The sequence below is a fragment of the Adiantum capillus-veneris genome, chromosome 10, assembly GCF_014529385.1.
Source record: "Adiantum capillus-veneris isolate H3 chromosome 10, ASM1452938v2, whole genome shotgun sequence".
Lineage (NCBI taxonomy): Eukaryota > Viridiplantae > Streptophyta > Polypodiopsida > Polypodiales > Pteridaceae > Adiantum > Adiantum capillus-veneris.
In genome coordinates, this window is record NC_140940.1 from 4,093,867 (window position 1) to 4,112,748 (window position 18,882).

The 18,882-nt window shown below is 41.5% G+C and overlaps 1 pseudogene; it reads right to left on the reverse strand.

Annotated features, from left to right (window-relative positions):
* Positions 1 to 1,068: 1,068 nt before the first annotated feature.
* LOC147448387 (uncharacterized) lies at positions 1,069 to 1,827 on the reverse strand (annotated as a pseudogene).
* Positions 1,828 to 18,882: the final 17,055 nt, after the last annotated feature.

Sequence of the window (18,882 nt, forward strand, 5' to 3'; positions counted from 1 at the left end):
TGTAGACCACCGCAAACAGAGTAGATTCTATCAATAAGCTATGCTTTCTTCAATGTTACTTAATTTTTCACTTACAGGTTGGCGTGTGCCAAAAGAAGTTGTTGTGCACGTCTCTTTTATAAAATTTGCGGCTCAAAAGATAGAATCCTAGGATATCTCCCACGGTGAAAAGCTAGCATGTCCACAATACTTTTCACCCTAGAAGTGATGGTCACACACATATCCCAAATCTAGAAGTATCCTTCCAATATCTTCTGGCAGCAAATACTTCAACTCATTAGCTCTCCACACATTCACGATTGCTATGAGGACACGTTTTTCCTACTCCTCAAAGGTCTTTAACCTTCGCATCAGCTCCCTTCTTCCTTGATGCCCCGCTTGGAAGGTTTTCCAAAGGCCTTCTAATCCAAGGAGCAGAGTTGTTTGTGCTTGTGTGATTTCTTTACTCATGGAATCCATCTTCAAGGTCTATAGATGCTATCACAGAAAAAGAATCCTTCATTTCATGCAAGATATGACTCAACAACGTTCTTTTGTCAAGTCCTCCATGGCCCACAATCTTCAACTTTGACCTTGGGATAGGGTATCTAATGCAATTCCCACAATCCTCAGCTTTGACCTTGGAGAGTTAGATGCAGGGTTTGATGAGGGAGTGTCTAATGCAAGTGGTGAAGATGATTATGCTCGAGACTTTAGAAATTGCAACAAAATATGAGCTCTATCTAATCCTATGAGAATAGAGAAATCCTCAAATATAGTACTCCTACATAGATTCTTAAACTATCCTAATGAAGCAAGGTTGGCAAGATCCAAAAGGGTATTCAATCGCATGATAATGTAATCAAACTTGCTATTTGTGAAGTGACTATATCTCATACTGTACCAAATGATGGAGAAGCGGTATCTTAAGGCTACAACTTTAGATCCAAATGGCCTTGATTCAAGTCGTTAAAGGGGATTTAGAGCTTGATGTATACATTGCAAGATATACTCTAAGGTGACTAATCTCTCCATAGACAAGAGATTTGAGGAGAGTTCTTAAAGAAGCAAGAGATTGAAAGCTTCCACTCATTCCAAAACATAGTCAAGCTTATAGACCACGAAAGAGCCATAGCTACATTTTTTATAAGCCGATTGTACTCCTCCAACAAGTTGCATTATGGACGCCATAAGTCCAACAGCCTCTGCCATGAAACTGTAGTTTCTCAAAACCACCTCTATTATACATAGGTAATAGGCTTCCGCAGACACTTCCCTCAAAAGATGCAGATAACAAGCTTTTGCAGAGACCTTCAAAAGATGCAAATAATAAAATTTAACAGATGCCCCTCGCACAAGGTGTGCAAATTTTTGTCGTATGTAAGTAATAAGCTTCTACAGAAGCCTTCTCTCAAAAGGTGTGTACATGGAGTTGCAAAAAAATCAACAACAAAGAAGTCCTGCTTACCTCAGAGATTCTATTGTGGACATGGAGTTGGAAAAAACGATGGAGTTAGAAAAAACGAAGAAGTCCTACCTGGCTCAGAGATTCACAGTAGAAGAAGGATTCTCGTTCACCGTAGCGTTTCTAGACTCCGAGCAGAAATCCTTGGATGACTAGCAAGTCCAATGCACCACTGCAACAAGTAAGTTGTGAACCATGCGCCCTTCCTCTCTCTCTCTCTCTCTCTCTCTCTCTCTCTCTCTTCTCTCTCTCTCTCTCTCTCTCATGTTCATGAAACACCACAGCAGCAGCTTCAACATGCGATCACGGATGCTCTTTCCTTGCCTTCCTTACATGTAGTAAAATATGGGCGGGTGCTGGGCTACGAGTTCTGCCTTTCGCATGTGAAAGGTCACAATGGAGTTGAGATCTTTCGTTTCGGAGTAAGTTAGAACTCTAATGTCACCTACGCTAGGGTAAACAAGGCCTACACTAACGTGGAGACGGCGGCATTGCCTGCTATTAAGAGAGAGAGAGAGAGAGAGAGAGAGAGAGAGAGAGAGAGAGAGAGAGTCTTGATTGCATTGATTGGCAGAGCAGAGCAGAGCAACGCAGAGAGAGAGAGAGAGAGAGAGAGAGAGAGAGAGAGAGAGAGAGAGACACTGCGTTGATCGACGCAGTAGAGCAGAGCAACGGGGAGAGAGAGAGCGCGCTTATGAGAAAGATAATCTATTTTTACTAGAAAGCCTAAAAAAGCCTAACAAATGTGTACACAATTTGATAGGCACCACGCCTATATCACTCCTGCAAGCAGGCAGTGCCAACAATGGTGATTAAAATGGTTGCCCCTTCTTCCTTTGGAGGAGAATGAAGTCTGCCAAGGAAATCTGCGAAGGTGCGGTTGGTGTTTGCTTGGTACGGTTGGTGGCTTGTCTGGATCGGCGCGACGGGTTATGCGAGGGTGGCAGATCTGCATCTTCCTGGTGGCATCGTTGATCCTCCCATTGAAGGTGCTAGGCTCTCCTCAAAAGCCATGGGTGGATGTGTTGTCTTCGACTTCGAGTTGGTGTTTTCGGCTGTTATTTTTTGCGATGGTGATGGAGCTCTCAGGCTCCCCCCTTATGCGGAATGGTGTGCGGATATTGGTCTCGTGGCCCGTCTCTGATGGGTGGTGGTCTTGGAAGTCTTTCCTTGTTGATTCCTTCGACGGCTCGGTGGACATGCAGGTGAAAGTGGCAGATTCCCCTGTTTGGTGGCATTCCCGTGCTGGTTCTTCTCGGCATTAGTAGACGTCTCAGGTGATGGAGTTTGACTATTGTTCTGCGGATTATGTGTTGTCGATCGGGTGGCTCCCAATATCAGCCCATGTATGGTTAGCTATGTAATCTAATGTTTGTCCCTTGAGGGGGTGGTGCCATGGCTTGTCATGAGCATGGCTTTGTATTTTTTTTTTGGCTTTAATACATTAAACACTCACAATTTTGTGAGTTCTGCAAAAAAAAAAGCTTTATAACAATGTATGCAAGCAAGGGTGTGTGTGTGTGTGTGTGTGTGTGTGTGTGTGTGTGTGTGTGTGTGTGTGTGTGTGTGTGTGTGTGTGTGTGTGTGTGAGAGAGAGAGAGAGAGAGAGAGAGAGAAGGTCAACTTTTTTTTATAAAAAAAAAATTGCTCGCTATCATGTACTCAACCTTAAGACTCTATAGAATTGAGTTGAGCAAAATTTTACAAAAGATTCAAGTCTGAAGTTCTTTATCAGTCAAATTGGGGTTTCTATCATGTCGTGCAATATATTCCATATTTCTTACTTGTACTATCATACAAGCAAACTTTATCTTTGTAAAAATTATCTGCTTCCTCACATCCCTTTAAAATTGTTTTAAAGGAGTTCAAAGTTATCCAAATGCATGTGTGCATACTATTTGTGCACGCGGTGTCTCCCACATAGATGGAAAGAGATAGAGAGAGGAGCATTCCTTGAAGGATGGATGAGTGATTCTAATTGAGCTACCAAGTCAAGAATCCATATTGTGCTTGAAATAAAAAGCAATAGTGAACAATGGGCTGCATCTCTTAATTAGATACCATACATCCCTTTTTGGTACAGTCACTAACCTTTTTATTCAATACATTGTGACACATATAGAGATATATATAGATTAGCTTTAATCAAAATGCACATGGAAATATTATTTATTTAGGAGTTATAAACCAAAGTCAAACTTAAAGTACAAGGTTAGATGAAAGCACAATTATATTATTATTTAGGAACTTCATTCATATAGATGTGTGAGCCATGCAAGCCTATCACTAGCTCACATGCAAGCCCATCACTATACATATACATGTGTGTGTGTGTGTGTACACACACACACACACACACATATGTAATCACTCCATAATCAAGTCCATATGTATTCACTCCATCATCAAGTCCATCTGATAGTTTTTCGTTTAAGTTCATGCACGATGCTACAAGGGTACGAACATCACTGAATAATTTTTGTCTCATGCAAACCTTATACAAACTCAATGAGATCCGCAATGAGTCAGCTACTGGATCTCAATGATTCAAATGCTGCCTATTAAAGGAGTGCAAAGAGAGAGAGAGAGAGAGAGAGAGAGAGAGAGAGAGAGAGAGAGAGAGAGAGAGACATGCAATGATACACATTATTGCTATTGTGATTCAAGGATTTGCTTACAGTGGCACTTCCCAATCAACCGTGTTGCTTCCTTACGAGCATGGTAGCATATGCTGCCAGACTACGGACAATGGGCTTGACATCTGGGTCGACAGTTCTCACCAAGTAAGTTCGACATCTCCTGCATCACACCCTTGATCATATCAGAATGCACCAGAGGAGAGTTTAACTTTAGGCGCTTTTGACAATTTGGCTTGTGTTTACCGACGCAACATAGTTATAGGGAATCGCCATTTTGAGGTCTCCATTTCACATTCCCATTCCAATTTCCCGCTCTGAATCCCCATTCCTTGATTCATGTGAGTATCCATAACAAGGAATGGCATTTCAAGTTGGTGCCATCCCTATTCCTTCTTGTTTTGGGTAACTATACTACATGGTAGGCTCCACATGGGCATTGTTGGATGATTGCTGCTTCTTGAAAAGAACTTGACATAGGCCTTCAAGTGTTGGATTGTAAAGCATTCACAAGTGTCTCCTCATGAAGCATTCAGATTTTGGGTTGGAAAAATCAACATGCAAATTTTTCTTTTAGAATTAAAGAAAAAAAATGTAGGTAGATGAGTGTCATGCGGTGGCAACTGAAGAGAACTCCCTACTTAGTGCCAGATTTACCTTGCTAGTTGAATGGATGTAGCAAAATCATCCAACTACATTGGGTTTGGGTCCATCATCAACTTGTGTCTCTATGGATAGTGAAAGTGACTCGATGACTAGTGAATAGACCCCCCCCCCCCCTCTAAAGCAAGCCATCCCAACAAGCACCACAGGAATGGTGATCATTACATTGCAAAGATCCACGGCCCCAAGGTAAGTCCCAAGACAAGCGTCGCCTTGTGGATGATTGCGCACACTCGCACTATGGCTATGGTGATGGCATGGTGGAAACACACCTCTAAAGTTCGTATTGCTGACAGTATTCTTGCAGAGAGAGCTAACATAGGGATGGTTGTGATGAAGTGGCACTGTCGAAGGGGCATATGGCATGATAGATGTACCACATGGTAAAAAATGATTATGAGACCACACATTGCCAACTCCGAAGGTGAGTATCGAAGAACTCTGGCTTGGCATAGTGTTGTTACATGCAATTTGCTCTTGCTTTAGTGGGAGGGGGGGTCCCTTAGTACATAACAAAGTTATCTTATAGACTACCAAGGTCATGTGAGCATGCTCCTAGATGCTCCAAGGAGCGTGCCGAATTCAGAGACAAATTCTTTGCAATAAAGCCCAATCCTCATTCTTTTAAATGAATCGATGTGGCACAAATCTAATGATGTCCTCTTATGGTGCAAAAAATGCCCGTTCTAAAAGAATCTCCCCTCTATCATGCAGTGTTCGGGAAAAGTGTATCTCATCTTATCCTTGAGTCTGTTGCAAAATCAAAGTAGCCGATTGAAGGGAGGGCAAGAAGGAGAAAAATTCGCTTAAAATACGTGGAAAATAGTGTAATTTTACAAAAACTTTGGCTAGTATTGTAAAATTTCCGATTCACATTTGTCTTAGAAATATTTTTGAATGTTTGTGAAAATAATTTTTCCCTAAAACTGCCTCTATGGGCTTTCGTAGGCCAAGAAGAGACACGGAGAGAGAGAGAGAGAGAGAGAGAGAGAGAGAGAGAGAGAGAGAGAGAGAGAGAGAGAGAGAGAGAGAGAGAGAGAGAGAGAGAGAGAGAGAGAGAGAGAGAGAGAGAGAGAGAGAGAGAGAGAGAGAGAGAGAGTCATAATAATCAATATCTAATTCTCCTAAATGATTTTCTCATGTTAAACTGATCATTTAATATGGGGAAGTGCCAGGGGAGAAAAAGCTAGAATATTGGTTAAGCCAGCAGACCGGCCACAGTAGGGATCCAAAGGAGGGAAAATAGGGATCCAAAGGGGGGGCCATATGCAAAAGAGCAATGTGAAACAATGGGCTTAAAAGACCCTAAGGTTCAGCCCATTAAGACTTCCAAAATGCTAAGGTTCCAAACTTCAAAGGTTGTGTCCAAAGGTCAAAAGCCTAGGGAAATTGGATGCTTTGTGTGTGTCCCAAAAGTCTTTCTCAAGCCCTACAAAGGAGGGGGCGAGCCCAAGAAGTAGGGGATGAGAGAGAAACTCACACACATACACACAAGCTTCCTTTGTACACAAGGGGAAAGAGGGACACATGTCAGCTCCTTAGCCCAGATGCCCACAAGGTGTACTCAAATTCTATTGGATGGCCTTGGAGGTGGACCATTGAGAATTAGGCTAGAGTAAGTCTAGTTTAACTAATTTAAGAACACTTAATAAAAGAACCAATAAGAATTAAGCTCTCTAGAAGAATATTGGACAGTCTTCCAAGGGGTCCAATGAGCATTCAGCAGCCCAATGGCTTGCCTGATTCCTATTGGCCAGGAGGCAAAGGGGTCCAATGAGAGTTTAGTTGCATTTATTAATTACCTAAAGCTCTCACAAAAGGGGAAAGGGGGACACATGTCAGAAGGCTATCACGTATGCTGCTTAATTTCCATTGGTTGAGGCTGGGGAGGTCCAATAGGATGTGAGCATGAGCAAATAGCAAGAGGGGTCGACCAAGAGAGAGGGGGCTGATTTTTCAAAGGCATTATTCACTTACACACACACAAAATCTATGTGCAAAGCAAGAAGACTCTCTCTCTCCTTCTCAAGCTTTAATGGAAAGCTTACCACCTACTCCAAGCTTGTGAGAAGGGAGGCCTAAACCAACAACTCTTGGATTTGTGATGCAAATCCAACCAAGAGCCAAGCTTCAATGCATGCTCATCTCCTCTACCATGCTAATTACTAAGCTAAGCTATGCTAATAAGAGTGATTATGTGAGGGGATGTACATCTTGCTCGTAAGAATACTCCTTCTTCCTCTCAATCTAATCTCATACCCTGCTAGCTCTCACCATCTTTGAAAGTGTTTGAGGTCTTGGGTCTGAGACCGTGAGGGAATTGATGTTGTGTTTGATAAGTGTTTTGCTTAGTGCATGAAGTTTCCATCTTCATTGCACTAGCTAGTATTGAAGGAACACAAAGAATTGTATTGTAAAATGTATCACTTGATGGGAGAAACCATACTACAAAGCCTTTTGGAGGGGGGACCGGCTCCATGCAAATCTGGTCCTCAACTGTTGTCATTTACTTAATTTCTCTCCGTTTTGAAGTATTGGTCATGCTATCTAACTAGTTGTTATACTTTTTGTTGCTCTTTCCACCCAAGCACTCTTGTTATTCTCATTAGGAATCTATTCTAATGAAATGTTCACTATGTTCATGCTATTTTCCGCTACACACAAGTTACTAGACCATTAAATGTTACATTGGTATATCGTTTCTTGCTCAAGAAGGGAGGTGCTCAAGCTAGCTGTAAATGGTTGGTATTATTAATTGCATGTGAGTAAGTAGAATAGGGATTTTTCAGCCTTGCAGTGTACCTGCATTCGTGTAGATAACGGGGCATCACTATCAAGAGCTATGGTCTTAATAGTAGAGTCCTACGGGTCTTGCCTATGACTTAACCACTATTGAGCTATTAGAAGCTTGACAGGAGCCGGTTTTGTTTCGGTGTTGAACGATCCTCTCTTCTATTCCTTGCAATTAATGGTATTCGAACCACGGGTACAGTAGCTTGAGTGATTTTTCGAAAGGGGTAAAGAGGAGTAGCAACTAGGGCTTGAAGTGCCAAAGTATGCCTAAAAAGTTTACACCTAAAAGTTGTTAGAATGGCTGACAATAGTAAAGAGAGTGAAATTAATGTTGATAACTTTGATATTGCTAATGAGCAGGCTACTAATGATGCCCCGATGCTTGTTAACTATCTTGTTTCTAGGCTTCAATAAGCCATGGGCAATCCATCCCTCCAAAGTGAAGTGCAACGGCAGCTTCATGCTCATGGGATTCTCCAAGCTCCCCACCATGACGAGAGAGCACCTAGGAAGCCTCCTTGCGGGACTTCCAAAAGAGGCCTCTCTCCGATTCGGGAAGAAGAAGAGGATCCATATGAAGGGCTCAGAAATTTTCTCCTTGATGACGCATCTCCTTCTCAAAGGAGAATTCAAGAGCCCCACCCAAGGAACGAGAAAGAAGTGAGTCTCCTGCCACCTCGGCGGAGATGGCTCCACAAAGACGGTGGGCTAAACGCTCTCCATCACCTCCAAAACGGAGAAGACCATCGCATACTTCTCCACACCATACTTCAAAGAGGGATGACAAAAAGCAAGAGAAGAAAAAGGCGAGAAAGAGGACACCCTCTTCTCCATCTTCTTCATCCTCTTCCTCTTATGAAAGTAATGGTGAAGACAAAGAAGATCAAGGCAAGAAAAAGGTGAGAAAGAGGTCACCCTCTTCTCCATCTTCCTCAAATTCTTCACCTTCTGAAGAAAGTGATGGTGCAACCTTTGAACCATCAAAAAGAAGGGGCCATAGGAAATCCTATGCCGCGTGGAAGAGGTCATTCAAGCTCAAGACGTTCAAAGAGGGAGGGAAGAGAATCTCTTTCCTTACCTACGATGGCACCTTTGGTGCTACGGACAAAGTCTTGGCCTTTATCCAACAATTCGATGCGGCGTTTGGAGATGAGGGCTTCACAGAGTCCTCTAAGCTACACCATGTAGCTATGCACTTTCAAAAGTCCACCAAGCAATGGTGGTCTAGCCTACGGGCCAATGGTGAAGCTCCACGAACATGGAAAGCTTTAAGATCTTCCATTATGAAGTAGTTTCTGGCCACCGATGCCAAAGACAAAGTACTCATCGAATGGCGAAGCTTGAAGCTCTCTCCCTACGAATCCATTCACAAATATGTAGACAAGTTTTGGGACCTACAACTCAAAGCCACTATCTTCAAAAAGTTGGATTTTGGAGAGCAAAAGCAACGATTTTGTGTGGGCTTAACTGAAGAAATGGCAGAGTATGTCAACTCCCAAAGGCCACGCACCATATCGGCGGTTATACACCATACTATGGTGGCTTCTCGAATCAATTTCCAAACGGGGGCTAGAAGAAATTTCAAGACCACGGAAAACAAGGGTTCCAATGAGCCTAAGGGGAAGGACAATGTCCAAAAGTTTCCTAAGGGCAACTCCAACAAAGCTAAAGAGAAGGGAGTTTACAAAGGCAAAAATAAACTCTCTCCTGAAGAGCTTGAGCGTTATCGCAAGGATAACCGCTATTTCAAGTGCAACAAGCAAGAGCATGCGTACCGTGCTTGTCCCCAAAAGAACAACCGCCATGATCCTCCTAGAGGTACCTTGGTTGATCTCCAAGAGGAGGAAACTCACCACAAAGGATCTCCTCTATGCCATGCTTGGGGAAAGGTAAGAGAACATGATGCTTTTATTCTCTTTGACCCTGGTTCTACTCATGAATTCATATCCATAGAGTTGGCCACCAAGCTAGGCATACAAGCCTATGCTATGGGAGATGTCCTACCCGCAGACGGTGCTTTTAAGGGGCAAGAAGCTTCAGTCACTCCCTTAATTGGGAAATTGAGGCTCCATCATGTCCAAAGCTATGTGGACAAAGAGTACTTCTTTATCTCTCCTCTCAATCATGAGGATGTAATTCTAGGGGCACTATGGGTTGATTGCATGGCTGCCAATGTTAAATTCCCTGAAAGAAGAATCTCCTTTACGTTCTGGGAAAAAGATATGTACATAGATGCTAAGGAAATGGGTAACACCATACCCATTGTACATACACAAGCTTTCAAGAAGTCAATAAAGAGCTCTATTTTCGTGTACATTATTTTTGTTAAAGATTCTCAAAATGAATCTAATGTTTTAGCAAAAGGAAATATACACAATCAAAAGGAATTAGAGTTATCCAATTTTCTCAAGGGGTTTCAAGATGTCTTTATTGACGACATCCCTTGTGAACTACCTCCTAAACGAGGCAATGATGACCATGCAATTGAACTTCTTCTAGGAAGTTCACCGCCTAACAAACCTCCTTATAGAGTTTCTCAAGCTCAACAAGAGGAGATTATGAGCCAAGTGCATGAGTTAGTTGAGAAGGGCATGGTTAGGCCTAGCTCATCTCCATTTTGTTCTCTTGTGCTACTAGTGCAAAATAAAGACGGCACATATCGTATGTGTATCAACTATAGAGCACTAAATAGGATCACTATCAAAACTAGGTTTCCCGTTTCACAGGTAGAAGACCTATTTGATAATCTACAAGGATCGACCTACTTCAGTAGGATTGACCTAAAAAGTGGCTATCATCAAATAAGGATAGTTGATCAAGACATTGTAAAGACCGCATTTTGCACTACGTTTGGTCTTTACGAATATATTGTCATGCCTTTTGGATTGACCATGCACCATCCACATTCAACCGCTTGATGGAGAAGCTATTCAGGCCTCATCGAACCTTTACTGGAGAGTTCTTTGATGATATCATCATCTACTCTGATTCATTAGATGAACACAAGCAACACCTCCAGGTAATATTTCAAGTTTTAAGAGAGAATAAACCTTATGTTAATCGGAAGAAAAGTAAATTTTTCTTACAAGAGATTCAGTATTTAGGTCACATTATCTCTCAAGATGGCATCCAAATGGATCCATCAAAGTTAGAGGTAATAAAAGGATGGTCTAAACCAAGGAATCTTCATGAGCTAAGAAGCTTTATAGGTATGTGTGCATACTATAGACGCTTCATAGAAAAGTTCTCACTAATAGTAGGACCATTACATGACCGAACAAAGAAAAACGTTAGGTACACATGGTCTGCCAAGGAGAACAATGCTTTCCAAAAGCTTAAAGAAAAGCTTATCTCTCAACCTGTGCTTACACTACCGAATCTCTCAAAGCCATTTGAGGTCCAATGTGATGCTTGTGGTGATTGCCTTGGAGATGTTTTGCTCCAAGAAGGGCACGCCAAAGGCTATGAAAGTCGAAGGCTCGAGCCTGTTGAGCAAGCTCTAGGAATATATGAAAAGGATTGCTCGCAGTTCTACATCCTTAGACTCATGAAGCACTATTTATTGGGGAATATTATTCATTGCACTCTATTTCATTGTCACAAAATTTATGTATTCACACGCAGACTAGACTCTCCGACAAACAAATGAGGCCCGGTAAATTTTCTTTCGCAATTTCATTTTCATATTGCTCACATTGCTGGCAAGCATCATCAAGTAGCCGATGCACTCTCAAGACGGCCGAGAGTGGATGCGGTTTCCATAGCAACTCACAATGATCTATCTTCTATGATAGATGAGTATGCTATTGATCCCGATTTTAGAGATGTGATTTCAGCCCTTGCACTAGGGAAGAAAGAGGAACCATTTACTTTACAAGATGGTTATCTTCTCTATGACAATAGACTATGCGTTACTAACTCACTCCGTGAGAAAGTAATGTACGAATCTCATGCTCCTCCTTATGCGGGGCATAGAGGGACATATTTCTACTGGCCTACCATGAAAACCAACATACAAGAGTATGTTTCTAAATGTGTGGTATGCCAAAAGACAAAGTTTGATAGAGGGAAGCAACCTGGATTGCTTCAACCTTTGCCAATCCCTAATTGACCATGGGAGAGAATATCCATGGATTTTATCTTTGGATTGCCTACGTCTATCCATGCGAATACGGGAATATGGACGATAGTAGACAGGTTTAGTAAACAAGCTCACTTTATACCTGTCAAAAAGACTATCAAAGCCCATCACATGGCAACCCTCTTCATTTCACAAATCTTCAAGTACCATGGCTTGCCAATGTCCATAGTGTCGGATAGAGATCCTAGAATGACCAGTAATTTTTGGAAGGGTTTCTTTGAGAATTTAGGGACAAGGCTAAATTTCTCTTTGGCCTAGCACTTGCAAACGGATGGCCAACGTGAAATAGCTAACCTAACAATTCTCGATCTACTAAAAGCCTATGTAACGGAAGTAGATCAAAGATCCCAATGGGAGAAATACTTACCCTTAGTGGAGTATGCCTACAATAACATTGTACATACTTCCACGAGAAAAGCACCTTTCGAGGTAATTGAGGGAAGATCAAAAAGTTCCTTGCTACTTAAGGTACACGGGAAGATCTTCACTGCAGATGAGTATAGCCGAGACCTACAAGAATCTTTCCAAAAGATTACGAATGCTATCTCTGTCTCACAGCAAAGGAAAAAGGCTGCTGCTGACAAGCACAGAAGAGCCCAAGCCTTTAAAGAAAATGATTGGGTCTTACTCAAATTTCCCAAGGCTCGATTAAGGCACACGACGGACAAGAATCCTACAAGACACCAAAAGTACTATGCTATGTTAGCAAAATGGTACTATGGTCCCTTCCAGATTCTTAGGCCAATCAATGAGATGGCCTATCAACTCAAGTTGCCCAACCATTGGCTCATACACAATGCTTTCCATGTGAGCCTACTAAAGCCTTACAAAGGAGACACTACAAGAGGTACTTCACATTAGCGACGCTGCAGTGCGACGTTTAAAAGTGAAATCCACGGCGTCGCTATTTATTTGTTACATAGCACACCCATAGCAACGTCGATAGGTAAAAAATAAACCTAGAGCGCCGAAAACTCAGACTCAGATCTGAGTTTTCGACGCTCAACAAAGAGGTAGCGCGCTCTATAAGGGAGGAAAGTGGACATCAAAAAAAGTAGCTCAACAGTCACACACACACACACACACACAAGGAGAGAGGAAGGAGAGCAGGTCTGCTCCTTCCCTCTCCTCTCTCTCATGTTCCCTTCCCCTCTTTCTCTCTCTCTCCCTCTCTCTCTCTCTCTCTCTGTCTCTCTCTCACACACACACACACATTATGTCTTTAAAAGAATCTCTCTCTCTCTCTTTCTTTTAAAGACATAATGTGTGTGTGTGTGTGTGTGTGTGAGAGAGAGAGAGAGAGAGAGAGAGAGAGAAAGAGCACATGCATAAATTAAAAACACATACACACACACATGCATAGACAAAGAATGCATACTCACACACATTGAGAGAGAGAGAGAGAGAGAGAGAGAGAGAAGAAAACAAAGAGAAAGAGGAAGAGGGAGAAAGGGAGAGAGAATAAAAAACCAAAGTGAGAGAGAGGGGGAGAAGACGGAAAAGAGAGGTAAGGGGAGAAAACAAAGAGAGAGAGATTAGGTTAAGATTTAAATTAGATTATGTTAGATTACATTTAGATTTATGTTTATGTTGGGTTTAAGATTAGGTTAGATTTAGATTTACGTTAGATTAAGATTAAGTTAGATTTAAAATTAGGATAATATTAAAGATTAGCTAGCTATGTTAGATTTAAGTTAGATTACATTTAGGTTTAAGATTTAAGATTGCATTAGATTTAAAATTATGTTGAGTTTAATATTAAATTAGATTTAGATTTAAGATTAAAACAAGATTTAAGATTAACTAGATTAAATTTAGATTTAAGTTAGATTACATTTAGGTTTAGGTTAGATTTAACATTAGATTAGATTTATGTTTATTTTGAGTTTAAGAATAGATTAGATCCAAATTTATGTTCGACTTAAGATTAGATTAGATTTAGGTTAGATTTTAGTGCATGTCAATGAAGGCGCGCTTTGCCCAAATTAGAGCAAACACTAGTTACACAACAATATGTATATTCCCATCAGAACCTGACACCTATTAACTCACACACTAACCATATTCAATTAGCTACGAATCACCACATGTTCAATTAGGTTAAATTTAAGATTAGATTTTGCATTGAGTTTTTATATTAGAGTCTACCTTTGGGATTATGGTAAAAAAATTAGAGTTAGACGAACGGTGATCCCTCTCTTCGTCCCTACGGATGTAACCTTAAGTTGGAAAGCTTTCAATGGCATGATACTCAGATTTGAGGCCAACATGTATGTTAAGTATGGAGCTTGATTTACCCCTTGTAATTTTATGTGTTAAAAATGCACATTTGTAAGGCCCCCATTATGAGGAGAAGCCATCGTGCGTGAGGAAAAATAACTCGCCGGAAAATAAAATCACTCACCGGAAACCAAAATTTTGCCGAACATTCCTTTTCGCCGGAATATTATGGCCGGACGGCGGCCGAAAAGTGGTCAAAAACCGATCGATCGGTTGGTCGGTTGGCCGGTGGCCGGTCGTCAATGGCCGGTGGTCGCTGGTCGGAAGTCAATGGCTGGTGGCCGATGGCCGATGGCCGAGTTCAATGGCCAGTGGCCGAATTCAAAAGCGGACTTGTCTTCTCAAGGGCGGCCACACATGGGCGGATTGGAGGGTCCGATTTGGATTTATCTACACTAGGGCGGCTACACATGGCTGCCTCTCATGAGAGAGGGTAGATCTTTTGGCCTATAAAAGGAGGCCATTTATACACACATTATATAGTGTGAAGTTGATGCAACAAGGTGGGTGTGAGGTGGTGAGAGTGAAGCAAGGCGGGAGCTCCAAAAGGGGGTAATCCCTTTGTAACCTACTTCTTGTTTTGAAGTACTAAAGCCATTGAGTGGCTGATTTTCCGTGGAAATAGCCCACATTGGGTGAACCACGTATATCATGTGTTCTCTCTCTCTCTCTCTCTACTCTATAATCTATTGTGTATGTAAATTATCTCTCTCCATTAAGTAATCTACTCAATTATCTACTTAGCTACGTCTTATTTCCTAACAACTGGTATCAGAGCAAGGTTTGATCGTAGCTAAAGTATCTCAAGGAAAGGATTCCTTGAATTGAGTGGGAGTTATGGCAGAGGAAGGGAAACTCAAGATTGAGAAGTTCAACGGTAAAAACTACCAACATTGGAAGATGCAGATTGTAGACTATCTCTACCAGAAGGACCTCTATTTGCCACTAGGCGGTCTTGCGAAGAAGCCCGCAACAATGGCAGATGAAGCATGGATTGTCCTTGATCGAAAAGCATTGGGAACAATCCGGTTAAGTTTGGCGTCAATGGTGGCCTTCAATGTTTCGGAGATGAAGACCACGGAGGACTTGATGAAGTCACTTGACGACTTTACGAGAAACCATCGGCATCCAATAAGATATTTCTTATGAAACTCTTGTTCAATCTAAAGATGGCAAAGAATGGTTCAATTTCAGAACACCTAAATGACTTTAACACAAAAATAAGTCAACTTCGATCAGTGAAAATCAATTTCAATGACGAAGTGCAAGCTCTCCTTATACTATCATCTCTACCGTATATTTGGGACAGCCTTGTGATGGCTGTAAATAATTCTATTTCTGGCACAAATACTCTTAAGTTTGATGATGCTGTGGGTGTTCTCCTAAGCAAGGAAATACGAAGGAGAAGCATAGGAGAATCATCAAGTGTTGCACTGTTAGTGGAAACAAGAGAAGGCCTAAGGAGAGGTTCAAAAACCAAAAGGGTCGTGACCATTCAAGACGGAGCAAGTCACGCACAAACTCAGTTCTTAAATGTTGGAATTGCGGCAAGAAGGGCCACGTCAAGAAGGATTGTTGGTCTAAGAAGAAGAAGGAGACTGAGTCTCAAGACAACAAACCAACATCGGGCGCCATTGTGGCAGGTAAAGTAGAGCAAGGTGCTCTAATTCTCTCATTAGACAATGTGTCTAATTCTTGGATAGTAGATTCCGGGGCTTCATTCCATGCGACACCACACAAGCAACATTTTCAAGATTACACCAAAGGTAATTTGGGGTATGTATACTTGGGAGATGATGAAGCTTGTGAGATTGTTGGCAAAGGTACAGTTTCTGTCAAAACTGCTAACGGAAATGAATGGAAGCTTAAAGATGTTAGGCATGTTCCTTCTCTTTGGAAAAATTTGATCTCTACAGGACAATTGGACGATGAAGGTCACAACATTGTATTCGGAAACAAACGGTGGAAGATCTCAAAGGATCTTTGGTGGTTGCCAAGGGAAAAAGGTCGGTACACTTTACTTGTGTACTATCAGCACGCAACCTTCAGGATGTGGAGCAACTACAGAAGTTGACAGTGCAGTGTGGCACTACCGGCTTGGGGATATGAGTGCCAAAGGAATGCAAATCCTTCAAACAAAGAAGCTTTTGCCAGGTTTGAAAGAAGTGGACTTAGAGTTCTGTGAAGATTGTGTTTATGGTAAACAAAAGAGGGTAAAATTTCAAAAATCTAGAAATGAAAGAAAAAATAAAAAACTTGAGTTGGTTCATTCTGATGTTTGGGGTCCTGCAAGTACACTATCACTTGGTGGCTCATTGTACTATGTAACATTCATAGACGATGCGACTAGAAAAACATGGGTTTATGTCATGAAGAATAAGTCCGATGTATTTTCCATATTTCAAACGTGGAAAGCCTTTGTGGAGAATGAAATAGGTACCAAGGTTAAATGCCTCATTTCCGACAATGGAGGCGAATATTGCAGCCAAGCTTTTGAAAGATTTTGTGCTAGCAATGGCATTCGGAGGCAAAGGACAACCCCAAGGACACCTCAACAAAATGGGATTTTAGAAAGGATGAACATGACAATCATGGAGCGATCACGAAGCATGCGGCTACATGCAGGCCTACCGCTTGAGCTTTGGGTGAAAGCTGTAAGTACGTCTGTGTACTTAATCAACCGGTCACCCTCAACGGCATTGGATGGGGGAGTTCCAAAAGAGGCATGGACAGGTAAACTGGTGAATTATGCATTTCTCAAAGTGATTGGGTGTGAGGCTTTCATACACATAGATAGAAGCCTAAGATCAAAGCTAGATGCAAAGTCCAAAAAGTGTTTCTTCATTGGCTATGGAGAAGGTGACTTTGGGTATCGCCTATGGAATCCTGAAGATGGTAAAATCTTAAGGAGTAGGGATGTAATTTTTAACGAACAAAATATGTACAAAGATTACTTAAAAAGAAAACAAACAAAAGAAACAGGTGATGAGTACATGGATCTTGAGGACGGTGAAGACTCAAGGACTGCAAACGGTGACAATGTGCAACACAATAACCAAATGAGGAGCCTCAACCTATTCCCCAAAGATCTACTAGAGAAAGTAGACCTCCAGAAAGGTTTGTTCCTTCCTTCAACCATCTCTTGATCTCAGATTCTGGAGAGCCAGAATCATACGAAGAAGCTATGCAACACGAATCCAAAGAAGAATGGACGAAGAGCATGTAAGTGGAGATGGACTCACTACATCGCAACCAAACATGGGATTTGGTTGAGTTGCCTAAAGATAAGCGGGCACTTCAAAACAAATGGGTGTACAAGCTAAAGGAAGAAGAAGGTGAGAAGAAAAAGTACACATCTGGGCTTGTGGTAAAAGGGTTTTCTCAAAAGAAAGGTATTGACTTTAATGAAATATTTTCTCCTGTTGTAAAAATGAACTTAATTAGGCTTGTCTTAAGCTTTGTGGCTGCTCATGATCTAAATCTTGAGCAAATGAATGTAAATACGACATCCCCTCACAATGACTTAGAGGAGGAAATCTACATGCTTCAACCAAAGGGGTATGAAGTAAAAGGTAAGGAGAAAATGGTTTGCAGATTAAAGAAAATCTTGTATGGTTTAAAGCAAGCATAAAGACAATGGTACTTGAAGTTTGATCGATGGATGTTAGATCATGGATTCAAAAGACGCAACTCAGATCATTGCGTCTAAACGAAGAATTTGGGAGATGGGAAGTTCATCATCCTAATGTTGTATGTTGATGACATGCTGATTGCAAGTGCTAACATGCAGGACATCAAAGACCTAAAAGAGGAGCTGCCTAAATCTTTTTCAATGAAAGATTTAGGTACTGCAAAGAGGATACTTGGTATGAAGATATCAAGGGAAAGGACGAAGAAGACAATAAAGCTATCTCAAGAGGATTACATCAAGAAGGTACTAGAAAGTTTTGCAATGCAAAATGCAAAAACGGTTTCTACACCTTTGGATGGTCACTTTAAACTAACCAAGGATATGTGTCCAAAGAAACAAGAGGAGATAGCCTATATGTCTAAAGTTCCATATGCTGCAGCGGTAGGTTCTCTTATGTATGCTATGGTCTGGACAAGGCCAGACATTGCACATCCAGTGAGAGTTGTAAGTAGGTTCATGGACAACCCAGGTAAAGAGCATTGGCAAGCTGTGAAGTGGATACTTAGGCATCTAAAAGGGACAACAACAAATGATTTGTATTTTGGAGGAAGTGATATTTTTCTAGAAGGGTATGCTGATGCAGATACGGTAGGTGACAAAGATACTCGAAGGAGCACTACTGGCTATGTCTTCACGGTTGGAGGCACGGTAGTAAGCTAGGCTTTAAAGTTGCAGAAAGTGGTCACACTTTCTACCACGGAAGCAGTGTATGTAGCAATGACAGAGGCAAGCAAAGAAATTCTGTGGCTTCACAGATTCTTAAAAGAGCTTGGATTCAAATAAGACAATTGCGTCTTGTACAGTGATAGCCAAAGCACTATCCATCTTGCGAAGAACTCAGCCTTTCATTCAAGGACGAAGCACATTGAGGTGAGATATCACTTCATACGCACTCTTTTGGAAGAGGGACAGCTAAAGCTAGGAGAGGTGCATACAAGTGAAAATCCTGCAGACATGTTTACAAAGGTGGTCAACAAGGAGAAGTTGAGATTTTTCTCATCTTCAATCGACATTCAAGGATAAGAAGACATGATGGAAAGCAGTCACATGTTTGGTTTAGGGATCAGTCTCCAAGTGGGAGATTGTTAAGTATGGAGCCTGATTTACCCCTTGTAATTTTTTGTGTTAAAATGCACATTTGTAATGCCCCCATTATGAGGAGAAGCCATTGTGCGTGAAGAAAAATAACTCTCCGGAAACCAAATTTCATTGGAATATTCCTTTTTTCCAAAAT